The sequence below is a fragment of the Copidosoma floridanum genome, unplaced genomic scaffold (assembly GCF_036245765.1).
Source record: "Copidosoma floridanum isolate Cflo_tuat_1 unplaced genomic scaffold, Cflo_Japanese_pri ptg000015l, whole genome shotgun sequence".
NCBI classification, from domain to species: Eukaryota; Metazoa; Arthropoda; class Insecta; order Hymenoptera; family Encyrtidae; genus Copidosoma; species Copidosoma floridanum.
Window position 1 is genome coordinate 5,308,415 of NW_028321892.1, and position 20,880 is coordinate 5,329,294.

The window sequence follows — 20,880 nt, forward strand, 5'->3', positions numbered from 1 at the left end:
AAGTATCGCATTAAAAATTTCATGAAAACAATTTTAGATAGAAAAGTTCCAACACTTAGTTGAATCAAATTTTCATCTGTATATGTGAATATAAGGCTTAAATACAATGTTATTTTTTTTCAATTCTACACTTAGAAAATAATAACGTATACAGAAACAAATATTATGATAAAAAAAATTATTTAAAAAGCCACTTATCATACATTCATTCATTGATTCATGAAAAATCTTACTCCTTGTTTATCAAAGTAAAGAAATAATAATACCAAATTTACGTATTAATATATTTTCTTATGATAACCCATGCATTAAAAATGTTTGCTTTTTTCTAAGAACTTGTCCATTTTTTTTTTCAACTATCTATGCATACGATGTGTAAAAGAATAAATATTGACAAAAGAAATAATTTTATCTTGCTCTAATATAGATACATAAAACTATAATTAGCTACATAAATTTTTATAACTACTTTCAACAATTGGGCTATTTTTATACATGTGGGAAATATGGATGTATACATTTTGATAAAATATTTTTTCTTAAATAGTATTTTCCGTTTCTAGAACCTTTCTTCCTTCAATTTTTATCAGTAGTTCATTTTAAGATACAAATGTTAAGACTACTATAAATAATTGACTACTACAATATAAAAAGGTTTTTTAAGTATAAGAGTACACTTTCAAAACTTTAACCATCAAAATCATTAATAATCACGGCAAATGCTAATAAAATTAAAAATTGAGTCAAGTCACAATCTGCTTACGCTCTTAGTGTCATCTTTTGCTCACAATAAACGTATGGTTAAAAGTATCATCCACCTTAGGGCAGTGAGCGCACCTAGGTAATGCTACTATTGACATGCGATAGAGGTAGTAATTTATCTCTCCATTCTCTTTTCACCCACAATATTAAATCTAATTTAAGCCAGCGTGTCCATCATTCTTCACTCGCATGATCTTATTTCCTTTACTACGTTGTCATTATTTTGTGCTATTAGTCACTGTCATTCTTATTACTAAATACATAAATTTCTATGTGCACTCGTGCACAAGTAACATGATGAAGATTCTTCGTATGATAACCCTGGCCACTGTAGAAGAGACCATGTGTTAGATGCACACGATCAGGAAAGACTTCACAGGAAAAGTACATATTTTTTCTGGTGTACAGTTTGTGCCTTTATTTAAACGATCAGCGTTTACCACTACAGCAACAATGATACAAAAATATAAAAAACCACAATTTTAGACGGTCAAGTTGTACTTTTTACCCTAATTATTAAAAATTAATGTTCTTCTGACGTGATAGATACATAAAATACCTTTAGTGTCATAGTTGCACCCGCACCTCCCCTTGTAAAAATATATTATTATTACATTTGTATTGCTAGTTTTCGATGAATTTAAAAATCTTTCTACGAAAAATATTGAGATTTAATGTATTATTTGCAGTTACAAAAATACAACAACTTACAAACAAAGTTTAAAGGTTCTTACAGAAAATATAAGACCTTATTGACTAAAGTAAAATAGCTCAATTTTTACATTTTTATAAGTACTAATGCTAAAAACTTTACTAGATTGTCGTAAAGTTCTTATCTTGTATCCTGATTCAATATTATAGACCAGTTATTTTATCTTTTTAATTCAGTTGCAGAACTTTTGAGATCTGTATAATATCATAGTTGTATTGATTAATGTTGTTATATTCAAAAAAATTATATCAAACTACTCAGAAAAAATAAAAATTTAAAATAATTTTAATGTTAAAAAGTCTTAGGCTGCAGTCACATGAAGCGCAATAGAGCGTGTAGGATAGAATTGTCCCCATAAGCTAATGTGTTAAGTCTATTCTCCTACTGTATAGACCTATTGCACAGCCGGATAGAGTTAACACATTGGCTTATGGGGACAATACTATCCTGCACGCTCTATTGCGCTCCATGTGACTGCAGCCTTTGACACAGTAAATGATGTGAACCGTACATGGATTGAAATAGTAAGGACCACTGGATGTTCATTTTTCTATTAAATTTGCTAGTTTATTCAGACAATTAGATTAACATATGTAATTTATTTAACATATTTTCTATATACTTTTATAACCATGCATACTGAATAAAATTTTTGGTGCATCTCATTTTAAACAGTGCAATTTTCAGCCTTCGATGGCTTTAGCACACATTGCAGCAACATTATTCCTTTTATGCACTGATAGAAATATGGAGCTGCAAGGATGGTTGTTGCCACTAGATGTCACTTCAACACTGTTCGGGATTCATCTATTTTTTAATGCGTTCTGATGAATTAAGAACAGCATAAGCATAGTTAGCCACGTTGATTGGTTGTTAAACAATTTGTTTGAGACCACCTAGAGATGACTTGCCCTTTTCTTGCGTTTAATCAGATTGTAAGATGTACAATGGCTCTCGGTGCCAACGTCGAGGCCAGTTCGCTTCTAATCGTCGAGCCCCTCGCCTACCTTCAGCTAGCGTTTTATCTTAGTATTTGAGTCTCGGCATAAGGCCATAAGTGGAAAATTTTATGAACTTGCTCCGCATTCAGGCAATTGAAAAAATTTTATATTGTTATTAATTTAGCTTACAAATAATAAAATGAAGAAAATTTGAAGTATAAAAAGGCAAGAAGTTTTTTATAATTAATTAATATTATCTATCGGTACAGTGTTGAAAGTTCTTACATGTTTGTCCTTTTTTTTTGAGCCACAAATCCCTCAGATTAAAATTTAAAGAGAAAACATCGGCAGCTGAACAGAGACCTCATGCAAGCTTAAGTATACGAGACAGCGTGACTTACCATTAAACACGCACACCTCTAGAGAGCAGCCATCTTAGTTGTTTCGCTCGATGATAGGAAGGACGGCAAGGCCACACCGGGCTGGTCTTGTTCAAGTAAGAGTTAAAACAAGCATATATACTTCTCTTTTTGTGCAGTTCAATCTCTCTCACTACCTGCGTCATCACCGTTACATGTGACATCTTCTCGCTCTACCTTTCGTCCCTATGCAGGCCCAAACCACATGTTGCAGGTTGACAACATCAGCCTCTCAACGCTTGTATACTAACAGACCTTTGACATCGACGCTGCTCTGACAGCCTACCACTTTGTGCAACTGTCACCGTTATACCTAATGCTGCGAGCTGATTGTTTATCTAGGTTCAAGTGCCAATCACGCCATATCCCTCAACGGGAGCGGACGGCCCACCATCTTGTAAATTATATACTACTACAGTGTATGATTAAAGCAACAGCATATTGGCTTATTGTCTTCAAGAGAGCATTCAAAACTATCACACAGCGTGATTCAATTAAATAGCTCTAGTTTCCGGTTATAATAAAATTTGTGATGGATCATTAATTGTATTAATTTTCACACCGTAGGTTCGAATTTCTACATCTGCAAAAGCCACTGCTACGGGCCATCAGAACCTCTACACACACACGGAAAGTTGCTGCTGCGGATAATCAGAGCCTCTGCACACACACATATCGAGAGAGAGAGAGAGAGAGAGAGAGAGAGAGAGAGAGAGAGAGAGAGTTGCTGCTGCCGGCCGGTAGAGCCTCTGCACACACACTAATCAAGAGCGACGTCACGAGCATTGAATTGTTTGTAAAGACCTTTAGTCACGTCTCGTAGTTTCAAGTGTTCCTTAAATTGAGTATAGAGATTAACTATAAGTTCGCCTACGAAATTTGCAAAACTCTCAATTGAAGTCTCTGCTATCTTAGAGTCCTTATTATTTTTTACTCACGAATAAAATGTATACTTTACATCAAAATCAAATTAAACTTTATATGAGGATTAGTAATTGTTTCGAAAAATTTCAAAAGGCAGGCACTGAAAAAGTAATACGAGGAAGGGCTAAGAATTCAATTAAAGCTTTGGAGAAGCATTTAATGTGGTTTAATGGGATCCATAATGAGATAATCTCACTTACTAGTTTAGATGAGAATTATTTGTATTCTATTACTGATTCATCTGAGAAGGTAGAAGATTTGTATTTTTCAGTTATGGGAGATTTTGTCGAGTTTATTAGAAAAACTGATGTTCAGGATCCTCGTCTACCCCTTACGCTACCCATTCCAACACTTTAAGCAAGCAGTAACTCTCATTCGTCGCATATGGAGCTGCCTAAATTCTGGGGTAAATATTCAGAAAAGAAGAGTTTTCGCAATGTATACTAATCTTTAGTCCATCATCAAAAGGATATTGACAATATTGTTAAATTTCAATAACTAACAGTTAATTCTTCGGTATTCTTTATAGTAAACCTATAAAGTGGAAGTCTGGGTCTGAGTTGAAACGTATAAGTAAAGAAATGTTTGATTTCATAGGTTCAACTAATTATTTAGGTCGCGATTCAAGAACCAGAGATTTATACATAGTTTTAGTTGTAAGCAAGTTTAATACTACTAACAAAGATTGGAATAAGTTTCTTAGTACTAGCACCCAACCTCTTACCTTCAGATAACTGCATAATTTCCTTGCAGCTCAAATTATAATATTGAATGCTTGTGAGGTAAACAGCTCTAGTCCAAAGTCTCAAATCCTAAAATAAATTTTAAAGCAGAGCACTCCGATCTCCTACCAGTCGAATGTATCTTCCAAGACGATTGAGTCTTGAGGAAGATTTGAGGAAACGGTGAATTGCCCGTTATGTAAGAGTGGTCATAGTATATCCAAGTATGATCGTTTTAAATGTCTTTCAGTTGATGGTCGCAAAAATTAGGAACGAAGAAAGATTGTTTCAATTGCTTAGGTAACTACCCTATAATTAATTGTGAATCCAATCATTGTTGCCTCACATGTGATAGAAGACATCATACCCTATTACACTTATCAAGGATTGTTTAGAGTTAAAAAACAAGTTTTTCTGACATAACTAAGTCTTCTAATTTACAGAGCTTCAAGGTCAAACAAGCTTTTCATCATGTTGAGTCACCTTTCTCTTGTAGTATTAGCGTTTTACCAGCCACTACTCCAGTGTACATGATCAGATAAACGAGCGTACTACTACTTGTTAGAGTTCTAATAGATCAATGTTCTTGATGTTCTATTATCTCTGATGATCTTTATTATATTCTTAAACCTAAACATAAGAATTAGAGTATTCCAATTTCTGGTTCTGGTGGCACTTTTATGGAAACTGCCAAAGAAATAGTCACACTTAAGGTAATACATAGGTTTCCATCTCAATGCTCGATGCTAGTAGAAGCTCAAGTTTTTCTCTAATTCTCCTCTTATCAACTACCAGTTAAAAAATTTGAAACTAGCTTGCAGCATTAAAACAATCTTGAGTTAGCAGATCTTCACTTTACCAGTCCGGATAAAGTACACATAGTATAAGCTGCTGATGTACATGCAATAATAGTCGAAGAAAAAACAAGAAATTAGGTAAGCTGGTTTTAAGGAACCAATCACCACGCTTAAGTTACTTGGTTAGATATTATCTGGTCCCAGCAGTACTGTAAACTCTTCTTCTTAAACCGCACTCTCCTCACACTGCTTGGAAGAGCCACAATTGTTACCCTTACTACATCGTTTCTAGGTAGTAGAAGAGATAACCCAGGCTTACAAAAAAAAGTTTTTGAATTAGGCATGTGAAACATGTTTTCTTATTCTTGCGGAAAAAATTTGAGTAAATCGTCAGTTCAAGTCAAAAAATTTAGAAAATCAGTCTAAGATACCTTATCCATCATGTTTAAATGCTTAATGTGCAAGGATTTTTAATATCTTATTTTTTAGTGTACGAAAAGAACAGACTTAAAGCATTTCGACCAAATGAGTTGGAAGAAAATTAAGAATTCCAATGACTTGGCTGTATGCTTATGCCTCAATATATTCCATTTAATTTTTCGATTGTTTATGTAATTTTTTTATCCTTGAAAGATCTGCGTAGGGGATTTCTCTTACGTTTTTTACTTTTTTTCTGATTCGTTTCCCTTTTAATGTCTAGCAAAAGTAAGTCATCATATTAATATCCTACTGTCCTTGACAACGTCTATCTCTTCAATATGCTGATGAAATCATTAAACTTGCTCTTCGCTGAGATCTCTAAAATTTTCTGGGAAAGAGTCCCGGTGACAGCCAAGGAAATGTAGTTTGAGATTCATAAAACATCCTGATTCTTGTAAACTATCATGTTCTTCACAATTTTTTCATATTATTCACTCTTAGTGTTTCCAAGGAAATTTACCACGACATCTTTGAAACCAAACCATGAAGCTTTTTCAGTAGCGCTCATAGTAGTCGCAAAAGTTTGATCTCTTAATAAAGTAAGGGTCTGTGATCCATAAAATACACCTTGTTCGGCTTTAGCATCCAAAAACTTAGGGAAGGCACGATTGATATATACGAAGCATTGCCCTTACTTTTCTAAAGCCTTAACAAACTGTTTTATCAACCCTAATTTAATATGTAAAGGAGGCAGAAGAATTTTACTCGGCTTAACTAATGGCAGCTTTGTGGTATTCTTTGAACCAGGGTGTTAAGATGTTCTAGGTGTCTATTCTTTTTTAACGTAATGGTTTTGTCGATCTCAGCTATCCCATTCACACAAGAAACATGGATACTTCGTAAATCCTGACTGCTGACCCAAAATTATTAATAAAATTTTCAAATCTTCACAAATCAACCATTTGGGGTCTTCATAATTAAGTTTTCTCAATACCATTTTTATGTTTGTATATTCTTCTTTTAATACAGTAGAGTGAGCAACTGAAATCGGAGCAAATTGATTGGTATTGTGCAATAAGACACCCTTGAGACCCCTTGTAGAGGAGTTTATAAACAACCGTAACTTATGAACTTTGTAAGCAGCTGGTTTTAGTTTATTAATTTACCCTACTACATAGAGACAATAAACTAGATTAGAGTCTCGAGCGAGGAAACTCTTGTACTCTTCATCTCTATCGCGATAAAACGTCACTTTGGTTGTTTCGTTCAACAAATTTTTTGATTTTAAATTTGAGGCCAGTAATTCAGCTGATTCTTTGGATAAACCAAAGTTTCTTACTAAATCATTGAGTTCTTTTTGAAAATACATTTTTACTTTTTTTTTAGATTTTCGGTCGTATCAAATGAACTCGTCTTCAGAATTTTCTTCTTTTTTTCTTCTTCACATAATTTATCGCTATCTATTTCATCTTTCTTTTTCGTCATAAGTGGATTAATCACTATTGTGTGACTATATTTTTCTACTTTATAATGACACAATAACGTCTATTGTAGACTGCAAAACAAAGCCACAAGTAATGCAATCAGTCAAAAAATCATCGGCTAAAATTATTTTTTACAACTTAGCTGATTTTCGATCGTTTATCAATCTACATTTTTGCAAAAGAGAATTAATAGTTTTATGTTAGTTTTAAGCTATACAAGTTTTCTAACACTTAAGAAACTTTTTAAATGTAAGCTTAAATTTTTTTTTCATTTTTACCATGATAACGTACAAAATTTTAAGAACAAAATTTGTATGTAAGCTTAAAATTTTATTGGCACTAAAACAACTTTTGCAGTAGCGTTTCATACTGTACATTTTGAAATAAAAATACTTTTATTGTCATACTGAATGAGGTTCTACAACTAATTTTTTATATTATACAATAGTGCAGCAGCGGTACGATGTACACTTGAGAAACAGACAAAGCCTTGGCAACTGCGCTACTGTTTACTTTAGATTCATGTATTGCAATTGCCAAACAGCGAGAAATAATTCATTTTGTCGTTTTGCTTCATGTATTTTGGTTTAATTTAGCGTTTCTAATTCCTTAGTCTGCACTAAACTCTGACTCCATGCATATAAAACGTGAAGTTGTTAGGTATCAAAGTTATGGTCATGAATAATCGAAGTTATTATCACCTTAAATACAGTAAGAAAATAACTGTTTCTTAACAGTGTAAATGACTTGCACATCATTAATATGGTCTTCGTAGATGGTAAATACGAAGTAACTGTAAAAGTTGCTTCATTTTTTAATAAACGTAAATTATGATTAATAATTTTTTAGTCATTTAAAGATAATTAGTTTTCTACACTAACAATTTAAACCTTGTAACTTTTTAGCTAACTGACTAAATTTATTAAATCAATATCTACTTCATTAGAGACAGAACTATTGCCCTCAAATTTAACTGTTTCAAATAAGTAATCGAGCTCAAATTTTGTAAATGTCAACCAAGCAGCTAATTATATTAAGGAAGCTCTTCACAGTTATGGGAGGGGGAGATAAGAAAACGGTAAGGGGGGAGCGAATATGCATCAGCATCAGCAACTGTTTAGTATGGACAAGTATACCTATGTACATGCACCTGAATTATCATTCTATTGCAAAAATAACTTGTCAATACTTCTGAAAATTTACTGTAATATTAGTTTTCTGGTACTGCGTTAAGGGGATGATCGTGATATTTCATTTTCTATAAAATTTTTTAAAAAATTATGAGATACTTATCTCATCACTACACATAACACATTAAAATTTTAGAGGAACTAGATTTGTAGAATTTTAGAAAAAGAATCTTAAAGTTTTTGTATGATACCCGGGCTTTTATGGAGAGGTCGTCACGAGCTCGCTGCCAAAGATACGTTATCTGATAGAACTCGTTTGATTTTCTATAAATTTTCGTAAAAAACTAATATTAGAAAGCTGACGATATTAAGAAGCATTGTCCCAAATTTTAGAAGGCCTACCTTTCTAGTTTATGAGATGTTGTAATGTAAAGTAGCACATTTTATCAAAAATTGATGAAAACGAAGCTAACAGATGACTAGACTCGAACTGTGGATGAGCGAGTACACACACTCATAAAAATTTATCGTTACGGGAAAACAAGGGCTTACAATTAGCTTGGATCTTGATACACCAAATTTTTAACGCGTATTGTACCACGATAACCCCCTGAAACAAAAAAAATTAGACAAATTGTACAGACTATTTTCTTATAAATTTCATTTTTATGTGACCTCTCCATAAGGTTGCATGTAAAATAAAATTTTTAAACATTTAATATCTAAGAAACGGAATTATAAAACGGTGTAAGATTTTACATGTGACTTTCTAACATCATTTGCAGTTCTGGATATACTTACTACAGACGTTACCATTGATAAGCTTCAGTAGTACTTGATTTCCAGTATTGGTCGCTTGATCAATGAAAAAAATACGAATTTACAGATGTTCACATTCATTTGCAGACCCAGCTGGACACTGATAAATGACAATTGGCAATAAACTGAAGCTTATTATAGTAGCTTTAGTTTTTTGCCAATTTTTATGAATCCATCAAAAAAAAATATGTTAACACATTTTTCAACTAGAACTTTACCTATAAGTTTCATAATTTACTTCAAGAAAGGCTTCGTACAGGATACTTTTGACACGGATTTGTCTGATGGCACAACCAGTAGTTATACTAAATGTAAAAATTGTTTCTTTTCTCTACACTAAAACATGTTTACGTTTTAAAAGTTTTTTTTTTACTTAATACTAAAATTAATCTCACGGCTTATCATTTCTTGAAAGCCTGCTCTAATGATTATATAACACCAACCATTTTTTTAATACAAGTGCTTAACGAATTGTTTTTTTTCTTTACAAAAGGTTCTTATAATACTACAAAAATTATGCAAAAAGTAAGGTGCACCAAAAAATGCAACAAAACGTTTAGATTCTGATTTCAGATTTTTGCAAAGTTAACGACTTGTCATTAAGAATACAACTTACTTCGTTCCAAAAGACTATTTTTCTTACTTCTACGCTTACTCCTAAGTGTAATTATTACTGAAAAAAAGGCAACTTAGAAGTGTAATTTTTTTAAATTAAAACATTTTACAGCTTAAAAACGGTCTCATTAAAATAAATGAAGAGGCCATTTCTTAATGGTGACGTATTGAATGAATTATTTTACATAAAAGAAGTTACACTCTAAAATGGCAGTCTCTTATCAATAATACAACTCATTGATACGGTAAAAAGGCTTCAGAAATTCTAAAAGAACTTTTAATTTAAAATATTTCGCTAAGTTAACCTTTTGTTTTTGTTAAAAGATAAGTTTTAAAGGGATTTCGATTATGGTTGATGTTAAGTATTGTGCTCATTTTTTTAATAACCTGTGCTCTGTCAGAACTGGTGTCATGTACGTAAGATTCACATTTTTTAACGAAAGTTATAGCTTTAATTGAAATTTCACCCATTAACTTTCTTTATCAAATTTTTTGTAGTGAATACAGCAAAATCTAAATGTATGAACTAGACATTGGTTAAAACATTTGAAAAAAGTGCATGTGCCACTTGCTCGTCAATTGCTTTAGCTCTTTATGTGTTTTTACAGAAATCTACAAGGCCTTTTGTACGCAAGTTACTACTGCACACGGTAATAGACTTACGCCAAGTAACTTTTTCCGAAATAATTACTCTGTATCTTTTTGTTAGCGTTTTGGCATTAAGTCAACTTTTATAGTAAGCATTCAAATTTTGCACTAAGTTCACATTTATATTAATCATGAAAAAATATTTAAATCACACTTAGCCCAAAATTGATTCACAACCACCCGTTACATGGGCAGTCACGTATGAGTTCCGGTCTAAAGCAGGTGTAAAATTTTATACAAACCACGAGCGGAAGTAAAGATTGCTCAGATTTCGTGTTTGTAACCCTCGGCTTCACCTCAAGTGACAGTGCAAACGCGATCTGGAACATTATTTACTCAACCACGCTAGTTGTGTAAATAGCTAACTTTTATTATTTTCGTGCATGGCAATGAAATTATATTTGTTTTTCGAATAAGTTAATACGCAGATGGTGACCGAATACTTGAAATTATTCATGACATTAGCCATTAGAATAACTACGACATAGTGATTTTAACTTTGTAACATCAATAATTTCTCTAAAAGTTAGTTTTAGGTTACCATAAATTTTAATTGCACGCAGTTGTCACATCTCATATATTTATTTAATAAACTGCATCTAACATGATACAAATTATGTGAGATCTTTCAGTGACAAATTTTCGTAATCGTTTTACTATCCATTACGTAGTTGCTTTTTATTAAAATCATACAGTGCCTGTTGTTAATCACTTAAGTTATTCAGAATCCCTGATAAATTGTGATACAAATTGTCAGTTTTTAAGCCATTAACAAAATATTCAATAGTATTCATCAGTTATGGTAATAGTTTTGACACTACTTTGATATCGATATTTTTACATAACTCAGTATGAGTTTGATGAGTAGGAAGATTTTTTTACCACTGATGGTTTTACTGAGAAAATCAAAATTTTGGAGATTACAAATTTCAAAGTTCATTGCTAAAATGAAAGAAATAAAAATTTATCAATTTACAGTTACAAATGTAAACCTGGAAATTCCTTAACTTTCAAAAATATGAGAGTATGCAATAAATAGTTATGAGTGTCGATCGTAGCGTTGCTAAATTAAAACTAAAAATTGCATCGATAAGATAGAGCATGTATCATTTGTGTCAAAAATAGATCTCTTCAAGAAAATTTTCGAGTAAGAACTTTATGAAAAAATGCTGACCAAAGTGAAAGAAACAAATATTAACGTATTGTAAAAAAATTATGAGAAGTTGTGTGAATTGAATGTAAAGGAGAACTGTGTGTAAATATAATGAGGCAGCTTTAAATATATAAATCTTTCTCTTTATTTTTTTTTGGAACCGCTTTTGCGAGATGTTACTGCACATGTTTTTAACATTTTTCAATAAATGATGCAGAACAATGAAACAAATTCTGATAACGTTTTGGTTGCGTAGTTTAGGTAAGGCTAACAAAAAAAAATTTGAATACACCATGCAGTTATTTTTTTCTTGAACCCTGCCCCTAACAGATCATCGATGACTTACAAAGTTTTAAGTTTATCAGAGATCACTGATAAAATTTCAACAGTCATTTTTTAAAAATTGTCACGGAAAATCGTAGTTACATTTATTACAATTTAAATTATGTTTTAAACACCGATTTTATAGGAACTTTAATTAACTATTCAAATAAATAAGCTGATAATAAATTAACAAAAGGAGAGGCGTTGGCTCAGTGCTAAGCGTGCTTATTAGAGATACAACGCTGTTCTAGGGATCGTGGTTTAATTCCCGGTGAATGCAGATTTTTTCAAAAACTGTTTTCAATGGGAAAAATTTCTATGTAACCCCGGCTGTTTTGGGGCAGGTTTTTCCATAGAATTCTTTCCTTTCAGAGTAATTCCTTCAGAGTAATTCCAGGGTTTTTTCCTTGCCCTACATGTCGTCAGGCCTGGCTAAATGCGATACGGTGTTAGGGCTGTTGGTAGGGATTAGTGGATCTGATGCTCCAGGCAGGGATTGCCGGCCTTACCGGCGAGAAGTGGTCCCTGAAACATGGGGCTTCTCCGGGGATGCTAATTAGCCTGAATCCAATGACTCAGCAGAGAGCACCGGCTTAACCAGCGAGGAGTGAAAGTCCTGAAATATGGAGTCCTCTTCGAGGAAAGGCTACACAGTGGCGAGTGGACCCGATGCAAAGAGTGTCAGCTTAACTAGCAAGGTGTTTCACCGGAGATACTCCACTGTGGACATGGTATGACATACGTACGATATCAATTAAGGGATTGGTAAACAAGTGCGGCAATACACCCCCACATATAGGTGGTGAGTGGGTGGAGCTGGCGACTGGGCCAGTAGGCTGTCACGGTAACCCGGGGAAAAAAAAATGAGTTAACAAAAGAGAAACTTATTCTTATTAGCGAAGAAAATAGTTTCTAAGATTAATTGTAAACAAATAAAATTCTTATCACCTAAAATATTAGAGCGTATTACTGACAGTCTGGCTGCTTTGAAGGCAAATTACTTTCATATCACCTGAGCCAAGAACACTAAAAGTACACTGCTACAAAAAGCCAGAGCCTCGTATCTCTACATTAGGGGTAAGTGACTTAACATGCTGTTAATAAACTGTATTGCCATTAGGTTGAAAAACTTTCCGTGTATGCCAAATGGTACAAATACAACAGGCAGGATTCGAAAAAAAAAACAGAACCAAACTCATGGTGCGCACTACTGTCTAAAGCATACTAATCACCGTTACAAATGAGAAAATAGAGCAAACTATCCTAAACTATAACGTATCCAATGTTCTTCCATTACGGATCTTTAGTATCTTTAAGTATCCCGTAAAAAAAGAAAACAGGTCTTATATAACTTATTTGAACCCAGCTGTTGACTCAATACTAATGAAACGCTTCACATATGTATAGGTTGTCTTTAATATCGTTTTTAAAATACATTAGTATCTTTCAATATAATAAATGTCAGGATTGCGACCATACAGAAAAAACTACAATGAAGAGGAGATTTTTGGCTTTTGTACAAGAAGTCATGCATCACAGCACTGCAAATCAAAGATTGAACGAAATTCTGTAAGCTGCTTTCACAGTAAGACGATAAATACTTCACATAAAACATTTGATATGGCTTTATATAATGTACTTAAAACTTTAATATAACAAAAATTGTGTAACACAAATTATGGTGAGTAAGACAAAAACTACTGTCAAGCCTACTCTTACTATAGGACATGTTGCACAGGGTGTTGCAATCTATGTTTATGATTCACTAAAGAGCAGAACTATTGGGCATCCTGAATTTTATCTAGTGTATATAAAACGATTACGTATATTGAACATAAAGAATGAATGTTGATTAAACATAAGCTAATAGTAATAACTGTTCTATGCGTCACTGAGTACAGTCAGTAGAAGGCAGATATTTGGGTATATGTTAATGAACCTACAGTAGAAACAAATTATGCTTGTGATCAGATGGTTAGGGCGCCTTTATGGATTATTTTAATATTGAGTGAATTAGTTTAAGACAAAATCTGAAAAAACTTAATGAGTCATTATGGGTTCATAAATGCAAGCAAGTGCCCTATGACCTAACTCATCATACCTTAAAATTAAACTCAGAAATAGCCTGTATCGCCCTAAAGGAAAAAATGTCCAAGTTACCATGGATTTCTGATTATAACGCTCTGAGATGATCATTGTTATCAGACTATCAAGTATCTCTTAATGGGCCCAAGGTTATAAGATTATATTGACCATTGTGCTCTTCTCAGAAAATTAAAAACTACAAATAGAAACTCAAGCCCTCGATCGCCCCTTAGATTAAATTATTTGTGAAATTGCGAAATTAATACTAGAGAGACCTTAAGTAACACTACTCACTGTGTATCTCTAATTACGGTAAAGCACAAGGTAAGTTATTGCTGTAGCCTATGATCGATTCTATTTCAACCACGTAACTTTTCAGGATATCATGCCTGCTTTTAGGTCTTCCAGATCCGATGGATGTTGCCCTGACAGACTGCCAGTCAAATTCCTAATACAGTACTTCCGTGTCTTATTGCCAATTCTCCTAAAAATCTTTTCAAAAAGATATCATCACACATGGATAGCTATTTTCTCCCAATTAGCATTATGAGTACAGCATCTAAAACCCTCGAATCTGTAACTTTACGAAAGACGTTGAATATGTGGGAACTAAGGATCTGCTTTTTAGCTTTCAGTTATGTTTCAGAAAAAACTTTAGTACACATACATTTTCATTCAAATCCTATATGATATTAGGATGATTATATATGTCAGACAAATCACTCCAATGATAACTATTGTTCACTCATCAACAAAAAGTCAAACTTTTTGTCAAAAAATTAGTGAATCATAGTTTATCCAATTCCACTGTAATCTAGGCTCAGTCAGTAAGCTCAATAAAATCTTATTAAGGATCTTCTGTAGGTCCAACTTCAATGGACTAAAGGTTAAAAACCTTAAAACTTGAGGGAATTACATCGTAGGACGCTTAGCCAGTGTCAAATTCCACCAATCAAATTAAGAAATATAACAACTGAGCTTTTTCAGTCAATCAAGCTGTTTAATGTGTATCTCAATTGTTGACCACTTTTCCTCATCTCGTTCTTCATTTGAAACAGCTGAAACAATGGAAGTAGGTGCTAGCCGAGGTTCCAAGCTCTTAGAAGTTTTTTTCTTTACTTTTTTGGGGGGTTGGTGTACTCCCACAATTTTTTCGTTTTCTTTTGACCTTAGGTATCGTTTATTGTAGTCACAGAAAACTACTAATTACCTTAACTGCTTCTTTAACTTTGCTGTTAATTTAATCCGAAGTGTAACGATGCTTTTTCAACAGGACTTTCAGGGCTGAGACAATACCATAAAAGTCTGTGTTTTCAGATTGCGCTCAGTTCTGCTCCAAAAACTCTTATCGCGTTATTTTTGCCGAAGAACGGATACGCCGTGTCAGAATTTAAGCACGATCTTCTAATCCCCTACCTTGGTTGTCAAAATTCTAGCCATGTCAACCAAGAAAATTTTTATTCTTAGGTACACACTAACTTATCGAGCTCACTCAATCTATGGAGAAAGCCGTGTCATACTGGATGCACAATTTCAGGATATGGTACGTCTTTCCACGCTAGACAATCTTCATTTATTCGAACTTTACGTTCGACCAAAAAGTTAATATCATCTCACAAGAGTTCCCAACAGTCATACGCGACTAAATGTACTCGCTGAAGCCAATTGACTGGAGTAAGCTAGGTATCACGTTTCCCATTTTGATATAAGCAAGGGCCAAGAATAGTTCAAATCACTTCTGTACGTAACCTCGTCTTCACCTTACTACCCCGTATTTTCCTCCAATCACTCTTAGATTAGTGTGCACGAAAAACATAGCAAGCTGTGTGTTCTTCAGCAAGAGCCATTTTTATAAAAGTTTTCAAACATGGTACAATAGGTGACAGAGTATAGTTAACGCAAAGAAAGTAAGTAATACTTGTAGATATTATCGTGAGAACTTTATTTTTAATAACTTAATTAATAAACAGATTTTAAAATTTTAATTATGGTTGATGCGATGGAACGCGCAAAAGATTTTTTCCATAGCAAACGCTTATATTTATTCTATTGAATTTGAGGAAACAGATTTTTATGATTACATTTTGCAACGATACATACTGATAATAAAATAATTGGATCTGAAGATAATTTATGGTTAAATCTTATGATGACCTTTTGTTTTTAAAATAAAAATACAACATTATTGATCATATGTGTTTAGTGTACCTATCAAAAATTTAAAGTAAATCAATGACTAGATCAATTATGGCAGTGATGAACATTTATTAAAATTAGCATTTATGAAGTAGTGGATTGAGCAACCTAATTTAAACATCATCAAAAATTAATGACTATACTAAAATTGAGAGTACAAAGAAAAAAAAAAAATAAAACTAGCAAGCACTACTTACTACAGCTTGATGTAAGCTAAGTAGAAATAAAATGTTTTTTTTAATCAATAAAATTAACCTTGAGCATGGTAAAAATTTTACGAGCTACATACTGTAAACATACATGCGATGGAAGTAAATGCGATAGTACGGAGTATTTACAAATAGAGAAGGACCCAAGACGATTGTAAGCATTTACGTGTACGTCTAGCTTACATCCTAAAATTTATACATTTCACTGCCACTCCAGCTAACATAGCTTGCATAGTCGACTATTCATGTATTTGAAATGAAATTCCTAACAAACAAGCGTGTGCAGTGTTGAGTGCACACTCATTCCTTTGTTTATTTCGTTTATAGTATGGTAGAAATAATTTTTTGGCCAGGAAAATTTCTGACTATCTAAAAAAAAGGGGTAGTAGTTTTAACGCATAGTAACAAATTGACATAGAATTTAATAAGTTGAAATGCCAGCAAGAGCCCCAAAAAATGGCAAAAATGGCCACAACATGTTTTTTGCATCTAGAAAAAAACCGTAGAATCGTACACGAACAAGTGTATTGTGAAAAAGATGTGCAATTTTAAGATGAAAAAATGAGCCATATTGGGTTCAAATCAGTTAAACCATTTTTTCACAAATCGCAAAAAACTGCCATTTTGAGTCATTTTTCAAAACCCAATAACTTGCATTCTATACAATGTTTAGAGCTGAAATTTAGTCACACGACAGATATTACTGTACTCAACATACACACGACTTGAGCTTGATTGAATTTAAACTTTTGGTGAACCACAGCAAAACTGAAAAAAGGTCCTCTCAAAAAATGGCTATAAAAAAGTTAGTCAACATAGATACACTTTTTAAACGTACTTCACTTTGGCTATAACTTAAAACGCCATTTATTTTTACCTCTAATATCGATTACCAAAAACGGTTTTTTTGCCACTGGAGGCCACGCCCACTTCCTGCATGCATGCTTTGATTGAGTGCGTTCACAATAAAAAAGTGCTTTTTTGCAATTAATTTTCAAGATACTTTCAAGTAGTGAAAATTAATATCATTTTAGGTCGTTGTAGACTACATATAGACGAAGAAGAGTACGTTTCAAAAATGTACCTATGTTGGCTAACAACTTTTTTATCGCTATTTTTCGAGAGGAACTTTTTTTGGTTTCTGCTGCGGTTCATGAAAAGTTTGAAACCGATGTAACTGAAATTTTATGTGTATTTTAAGAACTGTAATATCTGCCTTGTGACTAAATTTTAGCTTTACATATCATGCAGAACGCGAGTTGTTAAGTTACGAAAAAATGACTAAAAATGGCAGATTGTTGCAATTTGCGAAAAAACGGTTGAACCCATTTTAATCCAAAGCAGCTTACTATTTTTGTCTTAAAATTGCACTTTTATTTTACAACATTTTTTTTATCTGATACTCTACGGTTTTTTTCTAGACGCAAAAAAAAAGTTTTGGCCATTTTTGCCATTTTTTGGGGCTCTTGCTGACATTTCTACTTGTTAAATTCTATGTCAGTTCGTTACCGTGCAATGGTACTATTACCCTATTTTTTTGAGCTACTTAGAATTTTTGGGATACCGATATGATTTTCAGGTAATTATACCATACTATGATTGCTATACCTCGAGATATGTGACACACCTACACGTTTCTTTAGCAATTTTTTGTAAGACTTAAGTTAATAACGTGAGAAAAATAAAAATTGCTCACAACAGTAATAGGACTGAATTAAATATATTTATGTAAGGTACACACAAACCGTAAGTATTTATGTAACATTGTTATACTAGCGGTCGCAACAAGATCGTCTCCATTTTTAAATACTTGTCTCACAAGGGACTTTCTTCTTGTGCTACCTTTAAACCACAACTATTGGTACTAACCATTAAAAAAGTATAGTTTAATTTTTCTTTAGCTAATCTTTGAATCATTCTCGGTACATAAATATAATATTACTTATTTTTTATATTGTCAGCAGTCGTAGGCTATCAAACATACTAGCAGTATAAAGTCCTACGACAGGTCTCTACTAGACTGGTGGGATACCCACGAATAGTAGTGGTAGATGACATTATTAGGCCCAAACCATTATCAAAAGTTGGTAATAAGTATATGATCATGTTTCAGGACTTGTTTACCAAATACGTCAAACTACGCCCATACTTGAAAGCAGATGCCTGAAACATTCCAAAAGCATTTAAAGAGTTAATTTTTAACCATTGGAGTAAGCCGAAAGTTATCTTTACCGACAACGGTACTGAGTTCATCAATATAAAGCTCAAGGGGACGTGTGCCGACAACACCATCAAACATACTGATATGTCTACTCATCACGTGGAAGCGTACCACACTTCTTTCATCAAAGCAATTAAACACTATTGGAATAACGCATATACAAATTCGTATTCACCCTTATCACCACAAAATGTTCCTCCACTTCAATAACACAGACATTTTTGAACTTTAGAAGAACCCCTTACCGTCAAAAGTAACAACCACCCAAACATATATAATAAGGTCTCGTCAAAAGTTGTTACGGAGGTAAGGGATGGCAGCACGAGAAATACCACTTAAGTTCATAGGGTTCATAATCCAAAAATGCATACAGGCTCGAGGCCCTCGGATACAGGTCCTATAAAAAGAACCTGCATACAAAAGAGTTTCTCCAGCTGAGAGAGGGAGGGTGGATCTTTTCCGCCCATGGACGCGATGTCCCTTTAATCCAGAGCGAACATTTTCTCTCTCTCTCTCTCTCTCTCTCTCCTTCTCTCTATCAGACATATCACAACCAGATGTTAAAACGCTGCCAACTTTAATAGCAGCGACGCCAATAGGTCTATGGATACTGCGTAGAGCGGGACCTTGAAGTGAGGAAAGACTGCAACCCCAAGAAGTGGGTGGTTCGCTTGCCCCTTGAACTCAATTTGATGGTGGATTACAGGACATACCAGAAGAAAAAAAAGAAGTAAAGGACGAAGAAAGTACAAGACACCAGAAAGGAACTACAGGGATATCTATGACACCTTAGTTGAGTGCAGCTCTAGATCTGCGCCAACTTTTGAATCGTCTTAATGTACCAGGCTAGTATTCCTTACCTTCTCACTATCCAGATTTTTTAGCCCAATTTTATCTCACTGCTCTTGGCTAGAAGCACAATCCAAACTCCAAAATCCCTTACTGACCCCGTTTCTACTAACCCAAGCCCAGGTTTTGAGCAAGGGTGCTGAAATTATGGAGACGTACGTCACCGGTTCTTTAGTTGCCTGTGAGTGTTATCAGAAAAATTTTGTAAGGACTGCAGAGCACCAGACATCACTCTCGCTCATTGTAGCAAATGTTGGGAAATAGAGCTAGTGAAACTTAGGAAGTACTTTGTCTCTCTGACCGTTTCTAACCTCTACCCCCCTCCCCCTCGTGATGAATAACTAATTTTCGATTAGACAACATTCAAGGTAAGGTATTATTAAATGCACTTTGTATGATAATTGCAGTAACTTTGTTTAAAATATACGTAATCATTCATGGATTCCAATTTTATTCTTTTCGTTCTCTTTTCTTCACGTGTTTTATCTTTCTAACGGCTCATGTATTCCCTACCCCAATTTAAGCTTCGTGTTTCAGATATTCAGGCCATCTTACAAACCAACGAGTTGGATGAGTTGGGAATTAGGTAATAGTGTGAACGGTTAAGTACAAATGCAACTGAGTGTAAGTGAGGACGAGTTTTTACGACTTGCCAAATACTAAAAAAAAAAAAAAAAATGCATTTTTCAATTATTTTTCTTGTTATCAAAACTAATCTGGTAAGTATTTTTATTAGTCCTTGCTTATGCTTACACTAAGAATTTTTTTATTGATTTTTTTGTATATCTTTTTATTACCCTACATTTTTCACTAGTTGTAATGTTCTAAATTTTTAGAATAGAAATACAGATACGAACTGCCATGTGAGATAAGCTTTTATTTTTTTTATTTTTAACAAAATTGTATTTTTATTATAATTATATTAGCAATAGTGGTTTAGCAAACTAGTTTTAACATCTTTAGAAGGAAAAAAAATTTTGCTCTCTTGTTCTTACGTTGTTGTTGTTATTTGTAATGAACACCGGCAATTGGGAAATAATGGATACTAGTTACACAATACAAGGCTCGAATGCTGACACATACTTCCAGTTTTCAACGACGTACCCGCAGGTCCAACACTTTATGGCTATTTACACACTGGCACCAAATTCTCATTCGATAAACTGAGTAGTTTTCCGTTTAGGCCTTATGCGTTTCTAGGCTTCCTAGCGTGGAGGTAAAATTTTCGGAAGGAGTGTTTGACGTTGTGAAATGATAAGTCACAAGACATCTGAAGTCTCTGGGCCTAAACTACTTTTCTGCCCTAGGGCCTAAAGTGATTTACCGGGCGCAAAGTGTACCCACGGGCGCAAAATTGCACTTTGCCCCCGTCAGAAAAACATTATACGTGACTCGGGTACCAACATACAATAATCGTGCTCTTCAGGTGCTTATGTTTTTACTTGTGCTT

The 20,880-nt window shown here is 33.6% G+C and overlaps 1 protein-coding gene across 2 annotated transcripts in view; it reads right to left on the reverse strand.

The window, feature by feature from the left end:
* The window catches only part of LOC106642445 (activating signal cointegrator 1 complex subunit 2), a 196,191-nt gene that overhangs the window by 1,470 nt on the left and 173,841 nt on the right, over positions 1–20,880 (reverse strand). The window lies entirely within an intron of this gene.